The sequence below is a fragment of the Narcine bancroftii genome, chromosome 4, assembly GCF_036971445.1.
Source record: "Narcine bancroftii isolate sNarBan1 chromosome 4, sNarBan1.hap1, whole genome shotgun sequence".
NCBI classification, from domain to species: Eukaryota; Metazoa; Chordata; class Chondrichthyes; order Torpediniformes; family Narcinidae; genus Narcine; species Narcine bancroftii.
In genome coordinates, this window is record NC_091472.1 from 40,135,909 (window position 1) to 40,163,869 (window position 27,961).

General features: G+C 41.2%; 1 protein-coding gene across 4 annotated transcripts in view; it reads left to right on the top strand.

Annotated features, from left to right (window-relative positions):
* The window catches only part of epas1b (endothelial PAS domain protein 1b), a 172,158-nt gene that overhangs the window by 57,883 nt on the left and 86,314 nt on the right, over nucleotides 1-27,961 (top strand). The window lies entirely within an intron of this gene.

Below are 27,961 nucleotides of genomic sequence, written 5' to 3' on the forward strand. Positions count from 1 at the left end.
CAAAAGCAGCAATTCATACAATCGGCTGCTCTGCTCGGTCTTCAATACCATTATTCCCTCAGTGCTAGTCAAGAAGCTACAAACTCTAGGCCTCTGTACCCCACTCTGCAACTGGATCCTTGACATTCTCATTGAGAGACCACAGTCAGTATGAATTGGAAACAACGTCTCCTCCTCACTGATCATCAACACAGGCACACCTTAAGGATGCGTGCTTAGCCCACTGCTCTACTCGTTATACACCCTTGACTGTGGCAAGGCACAATTCCAATGCCATCTATGTTTGCCGATTGACACCACAGTTGTCAGCAGAATCACGAACAACAATGAGGAACCATACAGGAGGGAGAGAGATCAGCTCGTTGACTGGTGAAATGACAACAATCTTGCCCTCAATGTCAGCAAAACCAAGGAGATAATTGTGGACTTCAGGTGGAAGTCAGGATCACGGCCCAGTCCTCTTATCAAGGGCTCAGTTGTGGAGAGGGTCAAGAACTTCAAATTCCTGGATGTCAACATTTCCAAGGATTCGTCCTGGAGTCTCCATGTTGATGCAATCATAAGGAAAGCTCGCTAGCACCTATACTTTGTGAGGTATCTAGATGGTTCAGTGCATCACCGAAGATTCTCATAAATTTCTGCAGGTCTACCCTGGAGAGCATTCTGGGTGGTTGCATCACTGCCTGGTTTGGAGGCATCAACTCTCAAGACAAGAATAAACTCCAGTGGATTGTTAACTCAGCCTGTGACATCACAGGCACCAGACTCCATTCCATTGAGGACATCTACATGAGGTGGTGTCTTAAAAAAGTACCCTCTATCCTCAAAGACCCCCCACCACCCAAACCATGCTTTCTTCACTCTGCTATCAGGAGCCTAAAGACGAGCACTCAGCAGTGCAAGGACAGCTTCTTCCCCACTGCTATCATCAACCAAAGACACTGCCTCACTTTTCATGCAGTATTATTTTTATTTTATTTTATTTTTTTATAGTAATGTTGTAAGATGGTTATAATATGTATGTTTACTCTATGATGCTACCGCAAAACACTGAGTTCATGACTTGTTCACGACAATAAATTCTGATTGCTAGTTTATAGAAACAGAATACAGGGATGGGGAGGTGAAAAATATTTGTGTGCAAAGTTTCATTGTGAAAATTCATTTTAAGAAATCTGCATCCTACTCTCATCATTTGAACTGGATAAAAGATAAATTTATCTAATATGTTTCTTAAGCACCTATTATATACACTTGGAATCATGGTTACAGTACAGCATATGGTAGTGGCACACCTGTTCATTTATCAGGACAGTAATTCAGAGGACTGATCAGACACACTGAGACAAGAGTTCAAATTCCAATGCTGTTGTTAGATTCTAATTCTGAATAATCTGGAGTTTAAGTGAAAATAATCTGTGAGGCCCACACAATATTGCCATTTTAAAAACTCATCCGGTTCATTAATATGCTGCTATGTTCACCTATTTTCAAACTACTTGTACCCCCTGAACATTGTCCAAGGCACTTTTGTTATGAGCCCAGAGGGCTCCAAAAACCAACAGAAATTCACCAAGACAATGGTTACTTAAACAAAAATATTTTAAATTTTCTTCATACACAAGTTAAATATTGATCTTATCATTACTATTAACTTTCGGATTCTAAGCGCATGTGTATGTAATGTAATTGTGTTCAGCAAAGTTCTTTGTTTCACTCTCCACTTTTCGCTTCTCTAAATTCACTGGTGTCAGGCAATTTTCATACTGTCCATAGAATTTAACATTTACTATCTTCACCAGGCTCTGGTGCTTTAACTAAAATTGTTACCACTCATAAAGGTCTGTGTTGGTTTCAGAGAGATGTTCATTGTTCACTGGACACACACAAACTGATCTCCTCCAATCAGACACTTCAGGTCTTGCCAAAGAAACTTCCCCCCTCGTGGGTTTTTCCAGAAGATAACCTCTTCTTCCAGGTTACCACAAAAAGTTCTTTTTTTTCCCCCTATTCCAGGAGAAACACAATAACCAGCCAAAGCCTCTTGTAATTGTCGACAAGGGCTTATAATAGGCTGAACTTGGAACTCGAAACCCATCTTCAAATGGGGTCTTGCAGCAGGTCTGCAAACTTACAGTCTTCAACACCAACTGCAGCAGTAAAACTGACTGTTTGTGTGTGTGTCTCCCTCTCCTCCCCACCCCCACCCCCCCCCCCAAGAAAGGCATGTTTTTCTCTGTTTGCAAAACCACATGACCCCCTCGTAGAACAGGAGACTTCAACCAGAAATTTGGATCGCTGGCACCATTTAAGCTATAAAAGATTAATCAGTTTCTGAGCTTGGACATCTGTTCAAACATGCTATTCCTTTAAAGACAATAGTCCATTTCAATTCTACAACATCAAATTAACACCTACTTGTGAAGTCTTCACAGGCACTCTTCATGGTTTCTTTAAAGTCATTGGGAGACATGAAGGCTCCATCTACATCACCATAACTTGCATTTCTTAGCCAATTTAGCATTAAAAAAAATTGAGAATCCTGCTTATGCATTTTCTTTTTTTTACCTTGAAGGGCGCTCAGGCCTGAAACATCAGCGTTATATCTTTGTCTCCTATAGATGCTGAAAAGACCAGCTGAGTTCCTCCAGCATTTCAGTTTCTTGTTTAACACTTGCTCATCCACATAGCTCTAATTAGGTAGCTCAGGATAAGTAGGATTTGAAAAGCAGGGTTATTATTTAAAATATAGTAGTGGTATTTATAATAATTAAGAGGATTCTTCTTCTTCTTTGGCTTGGCTTCGCGGACGAAGATTTATGGAGGGGGTAAATGTCCACGTCAGCTGCAGGCTAATTAAGAGGATTAGTCACCTAATGAAAACCCGAGGAACATAACTTGCAATGACACAACAATCCCTGTGGAGCTAAATATTTCCTCATCACTGTATACAGAGAGCCAGTGGGGACATGATATCACATCAACTACTACAGCTGCCAGTGAGCCTTAACCTGCTTCAATTTGCCTTCCGAGCAGATTCACAGCAGATGCCATCTGCATGGCTCTACAACACTTGAACTCCAAAGACACTTGTTTCTGACTATGATAGATGCTTATCGGTTACAGCTCTGCCTTCAATACTATAGTCCCAACAAATTCATTGCAAAACGTTGGGATTTAGGCTTAAGGCATGCATTTGTGCACATGCACAATCCTCTCCCTCTCCCTCTCCCTCATTGATTTAAAGGGACACCTCTACTTTTCTCAGAGAATAGTTTAACATGCCCCACTTGCCCATCAACAACTTCTACAGATGCCTTGAAAGCATATTTTCCAGATGCATCACAGTTTAGTATGGGAGCTCTTCTGCTCAAGGTTGGAAGACTCCATGGAAGGTAGTGAATGCAGCTCAGAACATAATGCAGACATCCCTCCCCTCCCTTGATTCCTCCTGCTGCTTGGGAAAGACAGTCAATATACTGAAGGAGCCATCACAAGGAGAAAGCTCAGGTGGAAAATTTTGCACCAACAAACCCAGACAGGCTTCCCTGCAGTCATCAGGTTCCTGAAAGAACCCCATGACATGCTATTATTACTGCCCATGCTTGGCACTTTGATTTTCTTTTCATTGCAATTCTATACCATGTTATTGTACTCCTGTTCAACTTAATGCTGCTCTATGTTTGCTAGAGTTAACTTGTTAGATTGCTCATGGAAGAATCCTTCTCATTCTCCCATGATGTAGTAAATAGAAGTAAACTTACATCCTGAATATTGTTTCATTCACCATACTATTATTTTTATTTTGTGAATTTCTGTATTTTTGAAATCCCAATCACAACCTTAGACTTTATATTTTCAGCTTGTGGTTTTATTAGCAAATTCAACACAACAATTTCCTTCATATGTTTTTAGAAAACAAAATTAAATTAATTAGTGCATAAAGTACAATGAATAATGAAAGATGACAACAAAAGGCAGGATCTTTTTGACTTTATCATTAGGAAGACCACAGTCAGACAGTAACAACATCTCCTCCTCAATGGCAATCAACACAGGCACACCTCAAGGATGCATGCTTAGCCCGCTGCTCACTTCTCTATGACCATGACTGTGTGGTTAAACACTATTCAAATGCCATGTACAAATTTTCCGCTGACACCACGGTTGCCGACAGAATCACAGATGGCAGTAAGGAAGCGTACAGGAATGATATAGATCAGCTGGTTGAGTTGTGTCACAACAGCGACCTTGTATTAATAAGGAATTAATTGTGGACTTAAGGAAGGGGAAACCAGGAGTACATGAAATAGTCTATGTCGAGGAGTCAGCAATGGAAAGGGAAAAGCACTTCAAATTTCTGGGTGTCCTCAACTCTGAAAATCTATCCTAGGATCTTCATGTCAATGCAATCATGAAGAAGGCTTGCTTGCAACTATAATTTGTTAGGGTTTACGAAGATTTGGCATACCACAAAAAACTTGCAAATTTCTGGTCTGGTCTGAAGGTGCACATGCCCAGGACAGGAAAAGGCTACAGAGAGTTGCGAATTCGGCAAGCACCACCATGGGCATTAGTCTTGAGGTGGTACACCACCAGCCTACTGCAGGAGGCAACCTCTGTACCTGCAGGACTGTAAGGGGACAGGATAACACCTGGCTGGTTGTCAATCAGTCGGCCTGAAGGGATCAAGCCCCATCCGGTCGAGTGTCAATCACCCTCCAGGATATAAGCCAGTGGCGGCCTCACTCAGAGTTGCTGCAGCCACAGCCAGCCTGGCTCTGTGGAAGTCTTTGTGGATTAAAGCCTGTTGTACAGTCTTTATCTTTGTGTGTGTCTGATTCTGGATAACAGTGCACCACAAATCTTCACTCCATTAAGGACATCAACAAGAAGCTGTGTATCAGGAATTCAACCTTGATCATCAAGGACACTCCCCACCCATTTCATGTCCTCTTCTCACTACTACCATCAAGACTGAGGTACAAGAGCCTCAAGACGAAGACCCATCCACCATCAGATTTCTGAATGAAACATGAACAATTTCATTACCTCACCTTTTCTTTCGCACTAATTTATTTTTTTTTAAATAGTGTGTTACCGAAAATGTAATTTATTGCAATTTTGTATCTTTAATGCACAATAGTGATGTTGCCAAACAACAAATTTTGTGACACGTTCACAATTGGTTCTGATTGGACAGATGAAGGGAATAGACTGATTTTTTTTTAAGAAGTTTGTATGAAACATTGAATGTATTGTAAAGAGATCACTTGTATAAAAAGTAGGTTAATGGATAGCAAGAGGTTAGCTTTAAAGGGAATTGTTTGGATTGAATGAAGAAAGCTACACAATGTTAGAAGATGTGGACCATTTGCAATCCAATGCAGAGAAAATAGATCAAATTTTCATTAGATTTAAATGTACTGAAGGGTAATTCTAACCATCATACTAACACAATAAGGGCACAGAGCTCTTGACTCAATTGTATTTCTCAAGGCAATAGCTAATAGTTGCTGAACTATATGCAGTTTTGAGCATTTTGGAAAGGATATTACCATACCTGTTATGTTTAATGATTCACTGGTGTTGCCTCGTCAAGAGTGAAGTGGGAAGGAGGAAAGCTGAAGGTGAACATTAATGTTCAATCCACAAGCAAAGGGGCAGGTGTCATTAAACTTTGCTAAGCCCGAGGCCTTGAAGAGAATGGAAAATCAAAATGAATGTTTAGTTGCAGAGTGAGCTGGGGGATGAAGGGGGTCAGGCTACAAGTAGAATTGTAGAAGGACTTGAGGTTACAAGCAGGCTTCAGATCTTGAATGCATGGAAGTGGGAGAAATGCACTTGAGGCAAGAAACTAATTTGAGGTTTTGAGTCAAAATATTTCAGAGAGAAAGGGGGAAAATTGGAGAAGAGGGTTGAACTAAATGGCAAGGTACATATTTGCAGACCAACAGTACCCAAGCATGATCTTGTACTTAAATGATTCTTTATATCAACTCTGCTTCTGCACTTGACGATCTGTTGCAAGTGTTCTGGTCCTAGTCACAGGTCACCTGTCAAAGCACCTGGAAAATATTATTTGAAGACTGATTACTGTGGTATGAGGGGATATCCATCTCCAAAAGGAAAAACAAACCTGCAGATGCTGAAGTAAAAACAGATATTCAGAAGACTAAACAGAACATGGGAGAGGAACAGAGATAACATTTCCTATTAATGATCTTCCAACAAAATACTGAAATGTCAAATGTTAATCCTGTTTCTCTGACCTCAGATACTCCTTGACCTGCTGAGTATTTCAGCAGGTTTTTTTTTCTTTAAACTAAGTTTGATTCAATTCAGGTTAAAGCTTCCGGTGATACTGTAAACACAGTGGGAAGATTTCCTACGTTGGCTATTTCTAGTAAAATGCGTGTCCTGAGAGATTATGATTCTACTCAAAGTAGTGAAATAAGGGGAAATCTTCCTGTTCTTTTTACAGATTTGTTAACATGTAGTCACAGCAGGAAGCCTGCCTTTGTGCTGAGGGGAAGCATTGTGCTTTTCTTCAGGGAAAAATAAAATCAGAGGGTCTCAGTTGGGACATTCTTTTGTGCCTGGAGACCAAAGATCTGTCTGCATTTTTTTTACACTAACTAACTGAATATTTATTATATTATTCTCTCACACTTTAATTTGTGCTGATTGGTTATTGGTGTGTTTTGCCTACCTATGTAACTGCAGTAAGCAAAGGAATTTCAGTGCATTTCTGCATTGGGGGATGACAATAAACTCTCATCTCTTCATGGAAGATATTGGCAGAGAATGGAGCAATCTTTGATCCATGCTGAGAAGTTGCATATTTTGTCTCTTAATTTGTGCTGACGCGGGATATACATTTGAAGAGGGGTAGGATTCTCAAAGGAACAGGGAGGAGAGTTTCAAACCATGTGTGCAAGAATGCATTTTGTATTTTGGGTCAGGACTGCATGAGGACTGAGAGTGGAGAGGGAAGGTAGCTGCTATCAAGAGTGGTATTCCTCTAAGTCTGCTCATCTCTCCCCACTCACATCTCCCTGATCTCTTGCAATGGTATGAGCATTGAATTTTCCAATTTCAGATAATTCTTACTGCCTGTGTTCCCCTCTCTTTCCTTCAGTCCTCCCATTTTGTACCTTTTTCCATAACCCCCCTCTCCATCTGGTTCATCTGCTCTTCACCTCTCCCCTAATAGTCCCAATTATGACCTTCCTTCTTTGTCATAATTTAGCAATGTTGGCCTTTGTTTCCTGCTTATCACTCCCCAGGAGCCATCTTTACCCCCGCCCCCCAGAAGATCTATTTGCTTTTTTTTTCCTCTGCCTGCTTTCATCTAGTACTCACCTCATCTGTCCCCCATCTCCATCTCTCCCACATGGTTCCATCCATCTGTCATTCTGCACCCTTCAGTCAACTTATCACCTACTGGCTCCTATTTCAGCCCTGTCCCTCATCTTTACATTGGGCATCTTCATTTTCCACTCTGACCTGAAGCATCCACAATTCTTTCCCCTCACAATAATGTATTTAGCAAAGAATGTATTCTTCTTGAGACACTCTGAATGAAGAAGATCAGGCCTATTTTTCTTCAAAAGATATTTTTGTTTTCTAAATCCATTATATTAAACATGCTGGTATTTTTATGTGCTCACTTTGCAGATAATGTTTTCTGGTGTGGGTTACATTTCATGGCTTGCAAAATAAATCCAAGTGCTGAAACATTATTTGCATTAGCTAGAGGTGAATTTAGTTCCTGTTTGTTTTCGAGTAACAAGGTGATAGTAAAAATTATTTGATATGATTGAAAACACTCATGTTATTTTATTTTGAAATTCAAAACTCAAAACAATGTTTGTTGTGATAATTGCAAAATGTAACTTTATTTAAAAAATAAATAAATGCTTAACTTTATTTTCAAAAATGAATGCACTGATTTGCTGGGGGATAAATGAATGGAAGCAAACTTCTGAGCTGGAAGGAAGGAGAAGGGTTATTCTTTCCTCAGGATGTCGTTAATTCTTTTACTCATTGCAAAAATTCCTAAAATAAACTGCAGAGCCCTTTCATTCCCATTCTATTGACTAAGTGTAGCTTAACCTTCCTAAACTACACTGCCATTTCATATAGAATTCAGGGGCTGCAATTATCAATATATTTTTCTTAATTTGTCTTCTGCAAAATGTTCTGCTTGATTATGAATGTAAGAGGATTTGCAAAAGAAAAGCCTTGCTGATGAAGCTGTCATTGGCCCCTTCACATTCTCTCCATTCTGATTTTTCTCACACTTTAATCCTTTTAAATGACGCTTTTGGCACAATTTTCTTCAGAACAGTTGGTATGTTTCAATGTCACAAATGTGAAGATGTCTCTGAATCAGTTTTAAACATTTTCTTTTGTTAGCAAGCTGATTATTGACTCATTTTATGGGAAATTAGTAAAGCAGCTTTTCACTTCCACAATTTTAAACAATGTGCCAACTGCGTTCGTAAGTCTGAAAGTTGACATTTCTATGGCAAAGAATACAGATGTTGAAAATCTGAAATGTAATTGAAATATAGGTATCCTGTTTTGGGTGAACGTCTATTTAAAAAATACATTTTCTTGATCTGGTCGATCTCTGCTAAGGATTCGATAATGGAACTGCAGTTGCGTCAATGTTTTGAGATGGAGGTGGGGCTTGTATGTGTTTTTATCTGTGTGTGTAATAGGTCAGTTATTCAATAATGCTTAGCTGAGCTGTAATGCACACAACCATCAAATCAACTGCTATCACTGCACTGAGAAGAAAGACTGACTGCTTTAATGACGTACTGAAGTAGGATTAGATTTAGCAGAGAAAAGAAAACAAAAAACAACACCAAATAAAAGCTCACTTGAAAATACCAGTGAGGGATTTAGAAAAATTAGTTCTCGTCCACAGAGTGAAAAAGCTAGTGAAACATGAAAGTCTGCAGATTGTAGTAAAAACACACCAAAATGCTACAGGAACTCAGCTGATCTTTTCAACGTCCATAGGAGACAAAGATTTATTGCCGACGTTTTAGCCCTTCTTCAAGGAATAAACAGAATAAGCCAGAACCAGGAAATCTCAGAATACAGACAGGCTAGTGGAAGAATCCAGACCAACAAAAGGTGTTAATTGGATATGACAAGGGACGAGGTAAGAATTTATGTTTGTGCGAAAGGAGATGGAATTGAGATTTAGAGCTGGAGGAAGAAGTGAGGTGGAGGGAAGGGCAGAATTTAATTAAATATTGACTTCCCTGACTTTCTGAGGATTCCTGCTTCTAGTCCTGATATAAATAAAAATGTTTAGAATACATTGATAATGACAGAGTTCCCTGTTTTATTTTGATTCCATAAACGATTACAATAAATCTGACTACTATTTTTCTTGACAACATCAAAGCCATCTTCCTTAGTCATACTATCATTTGTACTGATCCCTGCAGAAAGGCAAGCAAACAGCACAAACCCTTTAACATATGGATGAGTAGTTCTGGGCACAAATCACTTCAACTTGACACCTGTGTAAGACATTACTCTCCCCATGGGTATGTCATTGATAAAGGAACCTCCCTTGGAGGAAACTAGCCAAAGCATAAGGACATCTTATCACAAATAAATCTTATGTATTCTAAAAATAAAGGCCACTTCATAAAAGTTACTGAAGAGAGAAAGAGAGCAGCAGGGAGTGCAGTTGGGAAGCAACAAGAGAGAGAATCTCACAGATCTCCCTTCGAAGAGAGGAGAAGAACTTCTTCAGGGTAGTCATGGAGAGCAGTAGGGCGTTCTGCTGTTTTCTCCAATCAAGTGACTGTTTATATTTAAAGATTTTAATTTAAGATCTATTGTTTTTTTCAGCACATCATAAAATCTATGATAAAATGTACTTTCGACATAATGTATCCTGATAAGGAAGAGAACTTTCACTAATTGGGTCAAATGACCACATAAGTCATGATAAGCTAAATAGTCATAGTCTTGTTTCCCAGTCGAATCTAAAATTACAGAGCAAAGGTTTAAAGTGAGAGGAGACAGATTTTTAAAGGGTCCTGAGCGATACCTTTCTTCACACAAAGTGGTGAATATATGGAGGAAGTGGTAAAAGTGGGTACAGTATATTTGTTCCTTTCAAAAGACATTTTGACAGGCACATGGATTGGAAGGTTTGCAGGAATATGGGACAACACAGACAAATGGAACTAACTTGTCAGCATGGACAAGATGGGCCAAAGGGCCTGTGTTTGTGCTGTAGAATGCTGACTATGAATTTAAAAGGAAGTCTAGCTTTAAACCAAATGCTACCTACTAAAGACTAATTTCTCCCTCAATTACCTTCCCAAACAATAACTTTTCCCTGTGATATCATCATATATGATCATCAGACTCTGCTTTCAAAACAGAATCTTGTTGGTCAGTGGAGGGAATAAAAACACTGCAAACATCTGCTCCAACTTTCTGATCACTATTGCATGACTTGTTCTGCAAATGTTTATGTTTTCAGCTCATTAATGCTTTGGTAATTCGTGTAAGTATTACAGAACAATTTTCCATTTCTCTCTGCCCCACTCACTCCAACTTTTATTTTTGTGTGAATGTGCATTCTTGCTCCCTTAACTCCTAGTGTGAAAAGAGATTTTATAAATTGAATAAAACTAAATAATGTTTGATCAAATGATAGCTCCCTTTTTATGTAAGGTATGAAATATGAGATCATTTTTTAAATTTAAAGAAGCCCAGCAGATAGCCAACAGCATTCTGTTGAGCAACTGATTGCAGCCTGCTGGGATGTCAGATGTCAGTGATCAATGAAATGTAATTGATTCTCTTAATCTGCCTGAACACAGGTCCACATTTGACAATGTCAACAATTCTCTTTGCAGGTTTGCTCAAGCATGCTATAGCCACCATATGGTGGTTAGCTGACTCAGCCACATGAAAGTGGTACAGTAGGCGAAGTGCCAATCCAGACAGAGGTTGGGTGATGTGGCAAGTGCCTTGGGCAGAGTGCTGTACCAAGCTCTTACCACAGCTTATGTTGGTATTTCCTTGAATGACTTGATTCACTTGCGGTTAAATGTTTGTGGTTGTCACTGTGTTGTTTTATTGAAAGTGAAGTTTTATCTCATACTTGTACCAATTATTCAGAATGTATCTAAATACTTAAACTTCAATCTTATAACTGTAAGCATCTACATAAAACAGAAAATATTACAGAACAGTACAACCAATGACCTCCACAAAAATCTAATTTTTCCCCACCTCACGCCCGTAACCCTCTATTTTTCTTACATCCATGTGCTGATCAAAGAGTCTTTTAAACATCCCTCTTATACTGGTTCCACAACCACCTCCAGTAATGCATTCTAGGCACCCAGCACTGTCTAAGTTAAAATTGACCTCTGACATCTCTCCTACCGTCACCTGAAACTGTTGTCCTCTAAGCCTTGATGAACCACATGAAAAGAACTCCAGATGCTGGAAACTTGTAACAAGCGTATTTTTTTTTAAAGTATAGAAATATTTCTTGTATTGGATAGAAAATAAGGGGGATCAATCCCTTTACAGAATGAGATGTATTGACATAGGACTGAAAGTGGGGTGGAGGAGGGGTGGGGGGGTTTGGTGGGGAATGAGAAGAGAGAAACCCTTCTGCTCCGCTCCCACAATAATGTAGAGTAACTGAGAAAACACAAGTAAAATAGAAATAAATGAAGAGGCTTTTGGACATTTTGTTCAGGAAATGTTTAATGAACTAATGCACTGGAGATTGGACTATGGAGATATAGTATTGCCTCCTGTCTCACTCCCCGATACTCATTTTGATCTCTAGCTCTACAAATTCAGGCAGTTTCAGCTTGTTCTTGCTCTTGCCCTGCCAACATATTTCTTCCTACCTTGACTCTAGCCCTTTTCCTGGCCAATCCCTTCCCACCTACATCTGTGCCATGTTTGATGCTCTCTGCTATTTTGAAGGATTCCAGTTCTCTGGTCCGTCCACTCATCTTTATATGAACCTATAATCCCTGTGCACTTCCTTTCAACACCTGGAGTTAATATTAGCAAATTAGACAAAATGCTTTTTTTTATTTGAACTATGCTCTATTTAACTTGCCTCTAACAATACAAATTAGATGTTGGACACCACATATTTCATCATGTACTAAGTAGTCACTATTACACCCCAAAAATGTCACTGAATCGGGATATCCTAATTCTTTTTTGTTTTCTCCCAATAAAAGAAATGAGCTGATCACTTGCTGCTTGATCTCCTGGCCACTGGTAGTGAGTCAATGCTGTTAAAGTGACTTCCCTATTACAGACATAAATGGAGATGAGAAAAATCGAAGGCAGAAATTTGAGGAGGCAGGGAAGAAATTGGGTCATATATATAAAAAAAATTAAACCGTGCAGCTTAATGTAATAGATCCAGTCACACGAACACAATTGGACCATTGACATTTAAATTTGGGGGCTGCAGCGTTCATTGCAGAGGATCCTGTCATTTTTGTCAGTGCTACGTTTTGTAAAAAAATAAAGGGCTTGTAAATTAATGCAGAGAGTGGGTGATTTAAAAAAAAATTAAAATGGAGTGCATGTCCCTAATATCCTGCATTGTTCTACTGTGAATGGAAAAAATTGAACTTGTGGATTGCAACCTTTTTCGCTAAACTTCTGCTGACACTTAGGAAATAAACACATTCATAACCTCATCAATGTGAAACAGGGCAATGACATCTCCATTGGAGTGAATTGCCTGACCCAGTTTCTGGATAATCAGGACTTCACTAAGTTGCCTATTTTCCTTCATCACTCCAAAAAGATTGTTTTACTTTTTTCTAATAAAAATATATATTTTCCTATATTTCCTCTTCCATTTAAAAACAAAGGTATTCTGTTCAAAGGTCAGTTCCTGTCACTTAGCATTTTTATAACACAATTTTCTCACTTCACAATATAAATAAGCAATTTAGTTTTGAAAAGCAGGAAATCTCACTGAACAAGTAATCAGCTACATCCAGAATCTTACTGCAAAGGGAATCACATTAACTTGGTGAAAGCAGGTGATTAAAACTACTTTGGTTGAATTTTCAGAGCTGTTTTTAAAAAAAAATAGTACAACTGGATCCTTGACTTTCTCCTCGGAAGACCACAGTCAGTACGAGTTGGAAACAACATCTCCTCCTTCACTGATCATCCACACAGGTGCACCCCAAGGATGCCTGCTTAGCCCACTGCTCTACTCATCATACACTCATGACAATGGGACCAAGCACAATTCCAATGCCATCTACAAGTTTGCCCATGGACACCACAGTTGTCAGCAGAATCACAGATGCCAATGAGGAAGCGTACAGGAGGGAGAGAGATCAGCTCATTGAATGGTGTAACGACAACAACCTTGCACTCAATATCAACAAAACCAAGGAGATGATTATGGACCAGGAGGAAGTCGGGGGAACATGACCCAGGACTCATTAGTGGAGAGGGTCAAGAAATTCAAATTCCTGGGCGTCAACATCTCTGAGGATCTGTCCTGGAGCTTCCACATTGATGGCTCGCTAGTGCCTATACTTTGTGAGGTGTCTGAGGAGATTTGGTGTGTCACTGAAGACCCTCATAAACTTCTACAGGTGTATTGTGGAGAGCATTCTGGCTGGTTGCATCACTGCCTGGTGTGGAAGTCCCAACACTCAGGACAAGAATAAACTCCAGAGTGTTGTTAACCCGGACTGCGAAATCACAGGCACCAGACTTCACTCCATCGAGGACATCTACGTGAGGCAGTGTCTTAAAAAAGCAGCCTCTGTCCTCAAAGACCCCCACCAACAGGCCATGCCCTCTTCACTCTGCTACCTTTGGGAAAAAGGTGCAGGAGCCTAAAGACGAGCACTCAGCAGCCCAAGGACAGCTTCTTCCCCGCTGCCATCAGGTTCCTGAATAATCAAAGAACCAAAGGCACTGCCTTACTTTTTGTGTGCTAGTATTTCATTTTTTTTAATAATAATGTTGTAAGATGGTCATAATATGAATGTCTGGACAATGATGCTACCACAAAACACTGAATTTCATGACTTGTTCATGACAACAAATTCTGATTCTGAGTACTTGAACTGCGTACATCAGCCAGTGTGCCTGGGGTTACAATCAGCAGCCTTTGTAATTCTGAATGTACACTGCCGATTGTAATCTAAGTGACATATTTTGGTCTTCTTTTTCTTTGGCTTGGCTTCGCGGACGAAGATTTATGGAGGGGGTAAATGTCCACGTCAGCTGCAGGCTCGTTTGTGGCTGACAAGTCCGATGCGGGACAGGCAGACACGGTTGCAGCGGTTGCAGGGGAAAATTGGTGGGTTGGGGTTGGGTGTTGGGTTTTTCCTCCTTTGCCTTTTGTCAGTGAGGTGGGCTCTGCGGTCTTCTTCAAAGGAGGTTGCTGCCCGCCAAACTGTGAGGCGCCAAGATGCACGGATTGAGGCGATATCAGCCCACTGGCGGTGGTCAATGTGGAAGGCACCAAGAGATTTCTTTAGGCAGTCCTTGTACCTTTTCTTTGGTGCACCTCTGTCACGGTGGCCAGTGGAGAGCTCGCCATATAACACGATCTTGGGAAGGCGATGGTCCTCCATTCTGGAGACGTGACCCACCCAGCGCAGCTGGATCTTCAGCAGCGTGGACTCGATGCTGTCGACCTCTGCCATCTCGAGTACTTCGACGTTAGGGGTGAAAGTGCTCCAATGAATGTTGAGGATGGAGCGGAGACAATGCTGGTGGAAGCGTTCTAGGAGCCGTAGGTGATGCCAGTAGAGGACCCATGATTCGGAGCCGAACAGGAGTGTGGGTATGACAACGGCTCTGTATACGCTTATCTTTGTGAGGTTTTTCAGTTGGTTGTTTTTCCAGACTCTTTTGTGTAGTCTTCCAAAGGCGCTATTTGCCTTGGCGAGTCTGTTGTCTATCTCGTTGTCGATCCTTGCATCTGATGAAATATTTACCAAAATATCTCGACATATTTTGGTAAGTAATCAAGGAATGGCAGGGTTTATCCTGCAGACCTGAAACTTTTCAGACTGAAAATGTGCTGGCAATGGGAATAGCTTGGTTGACACAGATAAGTTGGGCAGTGTTTCTATGCGATTGAACTGTCAGTGATAGCACCCAGCAGCAAGTTACACAGATAGATATGTTTACCTCTGCATAAGAAATAACAACTCAGAGTTTAAATTTATGCTTGCTTTAATACACATTTCAATTTTGTATCTTTCTGCAATTCAATAATAATTCATAAGTTTCTCAAATTTATGTGATCTTTGCAGGTCTACCTTCATTTTTAAACTGGAGCGAACTTCAAGGTGATTTTGCATTGAATAATGAAATTCATTTAATTGAAGTATCAACACTGGAAGGCTAGAAATATTTGGCAAACTCACCAGATGCATTAAAAATGTGCGCATAAACTTTCTAAGAAGTGGAGGAAGAGTAAAACTAAACAGTACTTAAATCAGAACAAAATAAATGGAAGAGGAAATAATTTTTTTTAAACAAGTGTACAAATTGAAAGAAATTATCCATCATCTGCTTAAATAGTATACCAGGCCACTGAGCTTAACCAGCTTCACCCAGCAAAAACAATACTGGCAATGAGATCTGCCCTCAATACCAGCTCCACTGCGCACGCAAATTGGGTGGGGTTCAAATTACTGCACAGAAAACCAATTGACACGCTAAGCTCATATTTGCTTTTTTGTTAGAGCAGTATATCCAGTTCCTCTCCTGGACCTTTTGTCCAAGTCTTGTTTAGAGTTCAGATCTTTTGCTACATTTGTCTTTTGCCCCAGACTCCAGCATCTGAAAACTCTTGTATCTCCATTTGACCTGTCACACTTGGTTAAGTAATAGAACATCTTTGCCTTAGGAGACAATGTATCTCGCTTCTGACATCACTTTGAACTACATTAAAATATTTTAAATAATAGGGATGCTTTTGGGCACTGAAATGTATTCATCTACCATTCTCTTGGCTACCCTTGTCAATGGCAATTGGCCTCTACTCCAATGAATGAATTAGAGGCTTTACATTTGAATCCAGAGTAACCCTGTCATTTTAATAGCTACTTGATATCCTGTATAATCTTCCATAATGATTATGTAATTGTAGTACATCATTTGAAAACATTGGTAACATTTGATTACAATCACTTTTGTGTGCATTTAATATTTTAACGTTATGTGTTTGGATGGATTGTGATTCATCAATATGTATGCTTGGCAGTGGTAAGAAAGAAACTTTTTTTTTCATCTGAATCGCTAGGTTGGGTCCAGGTGCCCATTCTTGACCTGACTTGGCCTGCAGTAGGTTACAGTGGCATCTGCCTTACCCAACAACAAGCAAATATACAGTAAAACTCCTAAATTCTGGACTACTTAGGATTGATACCATCTGGATTTACAGGCAGTGCCTTTAAAATTCAAATTTAAGGAGAATAAACAAGTACATTTTGATAATTTATTAACAAAACATTTTTTTCATATAAAATAAAAATAATTTTTTACTGTTGCAGAATTTTGGAGTGTTACAGTATCACCAGCCTTCCTTGCAGGTCTATTGTGAAGTATTTTAATGTTTAAATCCTCATCTTAAAAAAATAAGAATTTGGAGATAACTAGACATCAAGATACATTTTATTTCTTGCTAGATTTTATTCTCTGCAAACTCAAAGGTTCCAGATAAGAATTTTAAAAAGCATTTTTAATTTGGATGCTTGTGAAAACCTTGAGAGGAAATTCCAGTGTTCTAATCCTCTGAGGCACCTAAAACAGTAGATGTGGAGAGAGAGAGAGAGAGAGAGAAGAAGGGTCATTGACTTGCTATTGCTACTTCTCTTTCTACATGTTATGTGTGAATACGGATTATTGCAGAATTTTCTGTTTTTAAATTCTTATAATCTAGGGTGCAATGTGTAGCAATTAAGATGAAGCAATATCTTGAAAGGATAAAATTGCATATTACCTTCTCTTCTGAAAGGAAGAACAACCCCATAATATAGGTAGAGCTACACTGGTGATCTTCTGCAGAATTGCTGCCCTTCTGTTTGGTTTCCTTATGTCTCCCTCTACATATTTCACCAGCTCTTTCTGCTTCACCAAGTTGGGATGTGATATTTTGCTTGCCCGTGATAGCTGCCTTAATGAGCCTGGAGTGAAAGAAGAGTCTGCAGATGCTGTTTTGGAATAAATTCAGAAAAAGGCTGGAGAAACAGCAGGTTCCCCCTTAGTCCATGGAAGGTAAAGATGTCTAACCAATGCTTCAAGTCTGAGCCATTTGACAAGGTAAAACCAACGTTTCAGGTCTGAGTCATTTGTCAGTCTTTGCCTCCCATGGACGCTGCAGGACCCAATTGAGTTTCTCCAGCAATTTGGTGTATTCACTGGAGTGAAATGTTACCTCTGCTAAACTGTATATTCATGGCATTTGGTGCATACATGAATTTGTCATTTGACATGGTTTTCACAAATTGATATTTTGCATAGTGAAATCAGCTCAACTGCAACAGATCATACTGTATATCTATTATGAGCATGTGCTATTGCCATGTGATGATTGGGATTTAGCACACAGGCAACTGCCACAAGAAAGTCCAAGAAAATATTCATGCACTAATTAAGGCAAGGCTAGTGTGTAAACAATAGAAATACTTTGTGCTTTGCTGGAAAAGATTCCAGTATCAATATACAGTACCATATTCTTTTTTTTTTCTTTGGCTTGGCTTCGCGGACGAAGATTTATGGAGGGGGTAAAAAAGTCCACGTCAGCTGCAGGCTCGTTTGTGGCTGACCAGTCCGATGCGGGACAGGCAGACACGATTGCAGCGGTTGCAAGGGAAAATTGGTTGGTTGGGGTTGGGTGTTGGGTTTTTCCTCCTTTGCCTTTTGTCAGTGAGGTGGGCTCTGCGGTCTTCTTCAAAGGAGGCTGCTGCCCGCCAAACTGTGAGGCGCCAAGATGCACGGTTTGAGGCGTTATCAGCCCACTGGCGGTGGTCAATGTGGCAGGCACCAAGAGATTTCTTTAGGCAGTCCTTGTACCTTTTCTTTGGTGCACCTCTGTCACGGTGGCCAGTGGAGAGCTCGCCATATAATACGATCTTGGGAAGGCGATGGTCCTCCATTCTGGAGACGTGACCCATCCAGCGCAGCTGGATCTTCAGCAGCGTGGACTCGATGCTGTCGACCTCTGCCATCTCGAGTACCTCGACGTTAGGGGTGTGAGCGCTCCAATGGATGTTGAGGATGGAGCGGAGACAACGCTGGTGGAAGCGTTCTAGGAGCCGTAGGTGGTGCCGGTAGAGGACCCATGATTCGGAGCCGAACAGGAGTGTGGGTATGACAACGGCTCTGTATACGCTTATCTTTGTGAGGTTTTTCAGTTGGTTGTTTTTCCAGACTCTTTTGTGTAGTCTTCCAAAGGCGCTATTTGCCTTGGCGAGTCTGTTGTCTATCTCATTGTCGATCCTTGCATCTGATGAAATGGTGCAGCCGAGATAGGTAAACTGGTTGACCGTTTTGAGTTTTGTGTGCCCGATGGAGATGTGTGGGGGCTGGTAGTCATGGTGGAGAGCTGGCTGATGGAGGACCTCAGTTTTCTTCAGGCTGACTTCCAGGCCAAACATTTTGGCAGTTTCCGCAAAGCAGGACGTCAAGCGCTGAAGAGCTGGCTCTGAATGGGCAACTAAAGCACACGAACCATGGGTGTAAAGGGTGGGGCCAGTACTGCGCGCACTGCACTCCACCTAAAAGCTCCTTTGCGCAGGCCCGAGGACAGGTCCACGTCCTCCCCCTCCACGTCCTCCCCCTCCACGTCCTCCCCCTCCACGTCCTCCCCCTCCACGTCCTCCCCCTCCACGTCCTCCCCCTCCACGTCCTCCCCCTCCACGTCCTCCCCCTCCACGTCCTCCCCCTCAAAAGATGCTCGCAAACTCAAGCTAGCATGCTGGAACATCAGAACCATGCTAGACAAGACTGACAGCCACCGACCTGAACGTCGGTCTGCCCTCATTGCACATGAACTCCTCAGACTTGACATCGACATAGCCGCTCTCAGTGAAGTCCGCCTGGCAGATGTAGGCAGCCTCCAAGAACGCGGCGCGGGCTACACACTCTACTGGTCTGGCAAGCCTTCGGATGAACGACGCCTATCTGGTGTAGGCTTCATGGTCAAGAGCTTCATTGCCTCCAAACTCGAAAACCTTCCGACAGGCCTCTCCGACCGAATCATGTCCATGCGACTCCCACTTCAAAACAAACGTCACATCACCCTCATCAGTGTCTATGCTCCAACCCTCCAGGCGGAACCAGCAGAAAAGAACAAGTTCTACACCGACCTGCGCAACCTCATCCAACGTACCCCTACAGCCGACAAGGTTGTCATCCTGGGCGACTTCAACGCTCGTGTCGGCAAAGACTCAGAAACCTGGCCAGGAATCCTGGGCAAGCATGGCGTCGGCAAGTGCAACGACAATGGGCGCCTCCTGTTGGAGCTCTGCGCAGAACAGCGGCTTGTCATTACAAACACCCTTTTTCAGCAGAGGGACAGCCTTAAGACCACCTGGATGCATCCCCGATCCAAATACTGGCACCTCCTGGACTACATCCTGGTGCGAGAAAGTGACAAACAAGATGTGCTCCACACCAGGGTCATGCCTAGCGCGGAATGCCACACTGACCACCGGCTGGTTCGCTGCAAGCTCAACCTTCACTTCAAGCCAAAGCCCAGGAACAATAAAGCCCCCAGAAAGAGGTTCAATGTTGGAAAACTGCAGTCAGACGAAGCGAGAGGAAACTTCCAGGCAAACCTCAAAGCAAAGCTCGACGTTGCAACCCGCCTCACGGACCCGTCCCCTGAAACCCTCTGGGATCAGTTGAAGGCTACCATACTGCAATCCACTGAAGAGGTACTGGGCTTCTCCTCCAGGAAAAACAAGGACTGGTTTGACGAAAACAGCCAGGAAATCCAGGACCTGCTGGCAAAGAAGCGAGCTGCCCACCAGGCTCACCTTACAAAGCCGTCCTGTCCAGAGAAGAAACAAGCCTTCCGTCGCGCATGCAGCCATCTTCAGCGCAAACTCCGGGAGATCCAAAATGAGTGGTGGACTAGCCTCGCCAAACGAACACAGCTCAGCGCGGACATTGGCGACTTCAGGGGTTTCTACGAGGCTCTAAAGGCTGTGTACGGCCCCTCACCCCAAGTCCAAAGCCCGCTGCGCAGCTCAGACGGCAAAGTCCTCCTCAGCGACAAGATCTCCATCCTCAACCGATGCTCAGAACACTTCCAATCTCTTTTCAGTACCAACCGCTCAGTCCAAGATTCCGCCCTGCTCCAGCTCCCTCAACAGCCCCTAAGGCTAGAGCTGGATGAGGTTCCCACCCTGGATGAGACATATAAGGCAATCGAACAACTGAAAAGTGGCAAAGCAGCAGGTATGGATGGAATCCCCCCAGAAGTCTGGAAGGCTGGCGGCAAAACTCTGCATGCCAAACTGCATGAGTTTTTCAAGCTTTGTTGGGACCAAGGTAAACTGCCTCAGGATCTTCGTGATGCCACCATCATCACCCTGTACAAAAACAAAGGCGAGAAATCAGACTGCTCAAACTACAGGGGAATCACGTTGCTCTCCATTGCAGGCAAAATCTTCGCTAGGATTCTACTAAATAGAATAATACCTAGTGTCGCTGAGAATATTCTCCCAGAATCACAGTGCGGCTTTCGCGCAAACAGAGGAACCACTGACATGGTCTTTGCCCTCAGACAGCTCCAAGAAAAGTGCAGAGAACAAAACAAAGGACTCTACATCACCTTTGTTGACCTCACCAAAGCCTTCGACACCGTGAGCAGGAAAGGGCTTTGGCAAATACTAGAGCGCATCGGATGTCCCCCAAAGTTCCTCAACATGATTATCCAACTGCACGAAAACCAACAAGGTCGGGTCAGATACAGCAATGAGCTCTCTGAACCCTTCTCCATTAACAATGGCGTGAAGCAAGGCTGTGTTCTCGCACCAACCCTCTTTTCAATCTTCTTCAGCATGATGCTGAACCAAGCCATGAAAGACCCCAACAATGAAGACGCTGTTTACATCCGGTACCGCACGGATGGCAGTCTCTTCAATCTGAGGCGCCTGTAAGCTCACACCAAGACACAAGAGAAACTTGTCCGTGAACTACTCTTTGCAGATGAGTACCATATTACCACAGTATCAATATACAGTACCACATTACCACGGTATCAATATACAGTACCACGTTACCACGGTATCAATATACAGTACCACGTTACCACGGTATCAATATACAGTACCACGTTACCACGGTATCAATATACAGTACCACGTTACCACAGTACCATATTACCACAGTATTATTTATTTCCTGTCCACATATACTTTCACAGATAGAATTGTTAAACAGGCACAGTGTTGGAAGAAGTTTTGTCAGGTTAGCAATATATTTTGTATCTCTCTAGATGTTGACTAGGAGCAATGATTAAAAAAAAAACTGATGTCCATTGTGCTGAGCATCTTGTACCTTCCTTTCTAACTTGTATCCCCATTTGAAAGCCCTGAAATAGCTTGGCAATTTTCCAGAATTGTAGGTTTCTGGAAGTGGCGTAGTTCATTATAAGGCGGAAGAAATGTGAGGAATGAGCGCTTGGTGTGCCTGTGTGTCACCCTGTTCTGCCTTCACCTGTGAACTGAAGCAGTTGAAGTTGTATTCGAAAGCATGCATTGCAAAATGCTGAGAGCTGCACTGCAAGAGAACCATAGGGAAAGGCAGCCAATAAATGCATGTAGTTAAGACTGCTTGATGTGTGCAGCCCCTATCCATTTTGTAGCAGGTCAAATGGAAGCACTCACCAACCAGTTATCTTTTCTGTCTGAATGTCAACTTCTCTGGTGCAGAACAGGTTTCTCTGTCGTTATGGGTACCAGTGAGAGAGAGGGTGAAAATGCACAATAGACAGGGTAAAATGTTAGGTCGTTCCGTGGACAGTTGCTGCTTCTTCTTCCAGGGATGAAATGAACATCAGCCTAAATCTGTGTGGAGAACATGAGTGAAGATACCCTTTTAATTATACAAATCTGAGTCCTGTGAAAGACAAAATAAAATAAAAACTGCCTTGTTGATGGGACTCCATTAAGGTGACAAAAGTAAGTCCTGTTGATTCTGCTGGCTAATACACAAATGCCATATGTGGAGAAGGCCCACAATTAAAATGGTCTGAGCCTTCATCTGAACAATTCTGTCCTCTCTGATGCACTGATGATTGAACAAACATTTTAAAAATTTCATCAGACTGATCTGGATTAAGGCAGCGAAAATATTTGAATGTTTATGAGACCCCCTGGTGCGGGGGCACCAATCCCTCTGAGCAGAAAGGTAGTGGACATCACCCAGTACATCACAGGCAAAACTCTCCCCACCACCCAGAACATCTACATGGAATGCTGCCTTTGGAGCGCAGCAACGGTCATTAGGCTTCCGCACTACCCAGGACGTGCTTTGTTCTGGCTGCTGCCAATTGGAAAGAGGAATGGATGCCACAGGACTCGTACCTCTAGATTCGAGAATAGTGGTCACGCCTCAACCATCAGACTCCTAAATAGATTCTATCAGAGACTTATTTAAGGACTCTTACTTTGTTCATTATCACTGAATATTTTCTATATTTGCACAGTCAGTTTGTTTAGATTTCTCTCTTTTATTTACATTTCTCTCTGAGTACAGTTCATTACCCATCTGCAACTGGTACAGAATGGTGCAGCAAGATTCCTGACAGGAGCCAAGAAGAGGGACCACATCACTCTTATTCTGGCCTCCCTTCACTGGCTGCCAGGGCAGATCAGAATAGATTTTATTCTCCAGTTTGTTTACAAAGCCATTTGTGGACTAGCCCCCTCCAACATTACCAATCTCCTAACTCTCTATCTACTCCACTTCAAGACCCCTCAGATCAGCCAATTCAGGGCACTTGGTTGTACTGTGCTCAAATTGTAAACTCAGGGGAGATCAAGCCTTTGTGATAGCAGCCCCCAAACTGTGGAACAACATTTCTCCCTCCATAAAATCAGCCCTTTCCTTTAACTCTTTCAAATTCAGGTTAAAGTATTTTTACTTGCAATTGTTTTGAGGTGATTGTTATGCTATATATGTACAATTTTGAACCTCGGGTACCCGTTTTATACTGCATTTTAAATAGCTGCTTAATTTAAGATGTAATTTAAGATCTGTACAGCACTTTGGTCAATGCAAGTTGTTTTAAATGTGCAATACAAAGAAACTAAACAGATAATTAGAAATTCTGCCAGGCCCACAGGAAAAAGAATCCTGGGGTTGTATGTGATGTCTTATCTTTTAAGTGGGGCTTGCAGCAGATTTACCATGCAAGCTTCAACTCCAATTTTAGTTCTACATCAATTATTGCCTTGCTTTTCCCTCACTCCTTTGCCTTTTCTGGCAAACTTCAGTCTGTGTTGGTTGCAAACACAAGCCCTCTGTAGCGAATATTTAAAAAAAAATACTGCAGATGTTGGAAGTCAAAAATAAAACCAGAAAATGTTGGAAGTACTCGGTAGGTCGGGTAGCATCTGTGGGAAGAGAAACAGAGTTACTCACACATTCATTCACCCATATTTTTGAGGCAGAGAATTGCAAGGGTTTGCAGCACTTCAAAACAAGAAATTTCACATTTCTGTGTTGAATGACTGCCCTCCATTTCCTTATTCTGAAACTGCATCCCACAAATTTCTCCTATCTCTTCCCAACCATATAATAATTACAGCCAATAGGTTTGTGAAAATTTTCCGTGAGCAATTTCCCTTTTCTCAGACACATCAATCTTACATAAGATTTGTCATGCCATTTCTGAACTTTAGTGAAAGGTAGGACATAAACTCACGTGATGGATGATACTGTTTCAATACTTTGAATGTTCATGAAATACAAGGATTGTTACAGATTCTTGTGATGGTTTTATTGATTCTACCTATACGTAATATATGATTTTGGTGTAACTTGTAAAGAAACTTTTAAATATTAAATGTTTTTGCAATTGTTAAGCCTCTTGAAATGGCACTGAATGAGATCACCTACATTTTCAACATCAGTTACATCTTTAGTCTCGCGTTATTTCTGTTTTTTACATATTTAAGTACAAACATACAGAAGTGAAGAAAAATTATCTGCAATTTTGAAAACTGTTAATAGGTTCAGGGACCTCACTCTCGGGGATATTAAGACCATTACTAGGATGATAATTGAGAGATTATACAAATCATATTAATGACAGGAGAGATTTACAAGTTATTTTTCCTTCTCTGCCTGGTAAATAAACCCTGATGGAGTTATTTATCCGATTAGTCTATGCTTTTTGGGACGAAAGAGACCATTAAAAAAACAACAAAATTGGGACAGCATGTTTAATCCAACTGTTAATTAAGAATTAAGTTTGCCTCATTAATTGACCCTTTTTTAAGAATAAACTTTGTGCAATTTTTAATTTTGTATGTTGGTAGCCCTTTTGTTTCCCTTACTGTTCTTCTAACCAAATAAGTCTGTCTTTGGCAAGATTGTTTTCAAAATTGTGAGAAGGTAATTTGGAGAGAGAATTGGACTCTGAGGGAAAATTATGGTTTAAGATTTGGATACATTCAGACATATGGAAGTACGGAAAGATTTTTGTTTTGGCATTCAGCTGTACATGTGAACATGTGCAGGCAGGGCACAGCATAGGAAATGTTAATAGATTTGAAGTGAATTGTTTATTGTTATGTTAATATACAGCTAAAAGTTTTGATTTGCATGCTATTCAGACAAGTCAACCCATAACTTAAGTCTAGCAAATTGTGCAATGATAAAACACGTGCACAGTATAGTGTCACAGTAGGTCAAAAAGTGCACGGTATAGCGTTACTCCCTTTGAACCTCAAGGTTTATGTTTTCAGACTTGTATATCTTTTGCCTTATTGAAGAGTGTGTGACCGGGACAGAATGGATTGTTGAATATATTAACGGCTTTTCTGAGGCCATGGGAGGTGTGGACAGAGGGGAGGTGGTTTGCATGTTGTCCTGAGTGGCATTCACAACTTTCTGCATGGTACCAGGGATCACTTTAGGCCTTTTTATGGAGCGACGCTGCATTACAGCTGAATGAGGAAATAAAATGGTGGACTTACTTTTTATGGAGAAGCCCTATAAGGCAGTTCTAGCATGATTTTATGGAGAGCAAAGTTAGGAGCCATCCTCTGGAGCTGAGGGAGGCAGGGCGAGTGGTGCTGTAGAGCCGCTCGTTGCCAAGTGATCAAACATACACGCCGAGCAATGGCTGTCTTCATTACTCATAATTCCCTATGAGAATTTCTCTGGGAAATGCAGAGCAGTTCCAGTTGTGTGGGGTATTAAGGGTAACAAAGATGGCCATTGATCCCTTATTAAAATTAAATAAAGGCTCACCCCACCGGGCTCCGCTGTGACCTTGACTCCCTCCTTCTCTACCATCTTGGTGAAGGAGCAAGGGGCGGAGGGGGAATGGGAAGAGGTCATTTCTGGGTGGCAGGAGAGAGCCCTAACCCCAGAACCAATCTCTGTGGGAGCCCTGGTGGTGTTTCCTGGGTTGCAGGCTGATGACATCATTGCAATGTTATCAGCCTGGCCCTAAGCAGCTGCCTTCAGTGGCTTTGCCTTTATGGAGTGAGGTGAAGTGACTTGCTCCACCGCCTGGACGGGGTCTGCATCCAGCATCCACCATCGGTATTTTTATAAAGGTAGGTGTAGCGATGTGAAGGTGGAGAATATCCGCCTTTACGCTCGCTTTTTTAAAACCACTATAAAATGGCCTATTGAGTGCTAACCCTAAAAGAACCTGTCTGCAAAGATTAGTTCAGTGTCAGTAATTCTGTCTTTCCTTGATTTGCAATAATTTCTAATATCTAGACAGTCTTGATGAAGGGTTTCAACCTAGAGCACCATCTTTCTTTCTCACCCACCTGATGGTGTTTGACCCATTGAGTTCCTCAGATTAATTTGGCTCTAGATTTTAGCAATTCTTGCATTGCAGTATTGAATGTATTTTTATCTGCCTGCACATGGTCTATTTCCCTCAATATCACAATTTACGCATTAACAGTAGTTGTCTTTTACAGAAAACAGCCAAATGGGTGCTGATCTTTTTGCTGAATTTACAACTAGAAATGGTAACATGTTGCACTGGAGGCAAACTCTTAAGTGACAAATGCAATATTTATATTTAATGCATTTTAATGGAAAGCACTCTAGTGAAATGCTATTTTAGGAAGTAACCTCTGAAATCCGTTTTTTTTTTAAACTCGACCTAGTATTGAGAAACTAATAGAACTACAAGAAAATCTGTTGAATTTCTTGGATAATTCACTCTCCGAAAAGTTGAACCAAATTGTAATTAGCATTTCCTTCATTCTATGCCAAGGATTCGACTGGGCAAAGAGTTTGAGGCATTGTATCTTTAAATTATTTGATGCATTGAAATATAATTAGCAATGATTCAGTATTGTTCCTCTTCTCTGTGTATATAGAATAAAATGTTTTGTTCGCTTCACTCTCTTGATGACCCATGGCATAAAGCTATTTTGCACTAATTAACACCCAATTGACAAACTCACTTAGCAATAATGATGGCAGGTGTTGCAAATGCTCCAAGTAAATGTCTTAAGGGTAGATTTTCTGAAGATAATGCTTTGTCCCATCTGTCCCTTAGAGTTTTTGGAACTTGAAAGTGGTAAACTTATTACATTTTTCTGCAGAGTGAAACGTGATAGTCTGCAGATGCTGTGATGGCAGTAAAAAACACAAGAATGCTTCATAGGTGCCTGTCTGTTTTTTTTACACTCAGGCATTGAAAAACAGCTCTGGCTTGAAAGGTTGGTTTTTTTTTTAACCTCCTGTGGACACAGCAAGACCTACTGAGTTTTTACAATCTTCAGCAATAACGTGTATGATAAGCATGAGCTTATCATTTATCCACACCTAATATCTGAGGAAGGCAACAAGTCTTTCCCCTCTTGTATATCATGTGATGGAGGGGAAAAAATGCATTGTTTGTGTATAGTTTCCTTTGTGTGCAAGTTACAGGTGTAGATTTTTTTCCTTTTGATTCCCAAAATCGAGCAGATTTTGCATGTTTTACAGAGCCCATCTGATTTTATTTTTAATTATCACTGGTAAGATAGAAAAAAGGTGTGTGAGCTACTAAATCGGCATCCTGTCTGAAATATAGAGATGAAGGTTATAAATCTATAATTTTATCAGTGATTTTACCTTCTTACTAGATTTACCACAAAAAAAGGTTCTCTGGGATGATTTTGGAATTGAAAGGGTTATCATGTGAAGAGCATTTGACAGCTCTTGGTCTGTGTTCATTGGATTTTAGGAGAATGGAAGAGTGGTCTCACTGAAACATTTCAAATGTTGAAAGGAATGGACAGAGTAGATGTAGAAAGGTTGTTTCCCATATGGGAGAGTGTTGGACAAAAGGGCACAACTTCAGGATTGAAGGGTGTCCACTTAAGACAGAAATGCATAGGAATTTCTTCAGCAGATGGTGATAAATCTGTAGAGATTTGTTGCCACAGGTGGTTGTAGAGCCCATGTCATTGGGCGTATTTAAGGCAGAGATTGATGTGTTCTTGATTAGCCAGGTCATTAAAGGTTATAGGGAGAAGGCCATGCAATGGGGGTAAATAGGGAAAATGGAACAGCTCATAATTTAATGGTAGGTTGGAGTAGATGGGCTGAATAGCCTATTTCTGCTCCTATGTCTTGTAGTTTTTTTTTCAAAAAAGTCACAAAACTATTCTGATCTTCAGTGCTCTGTAAAGCATTTGCAGTTTCCAGTACATTTACATGCTTGTCAAGT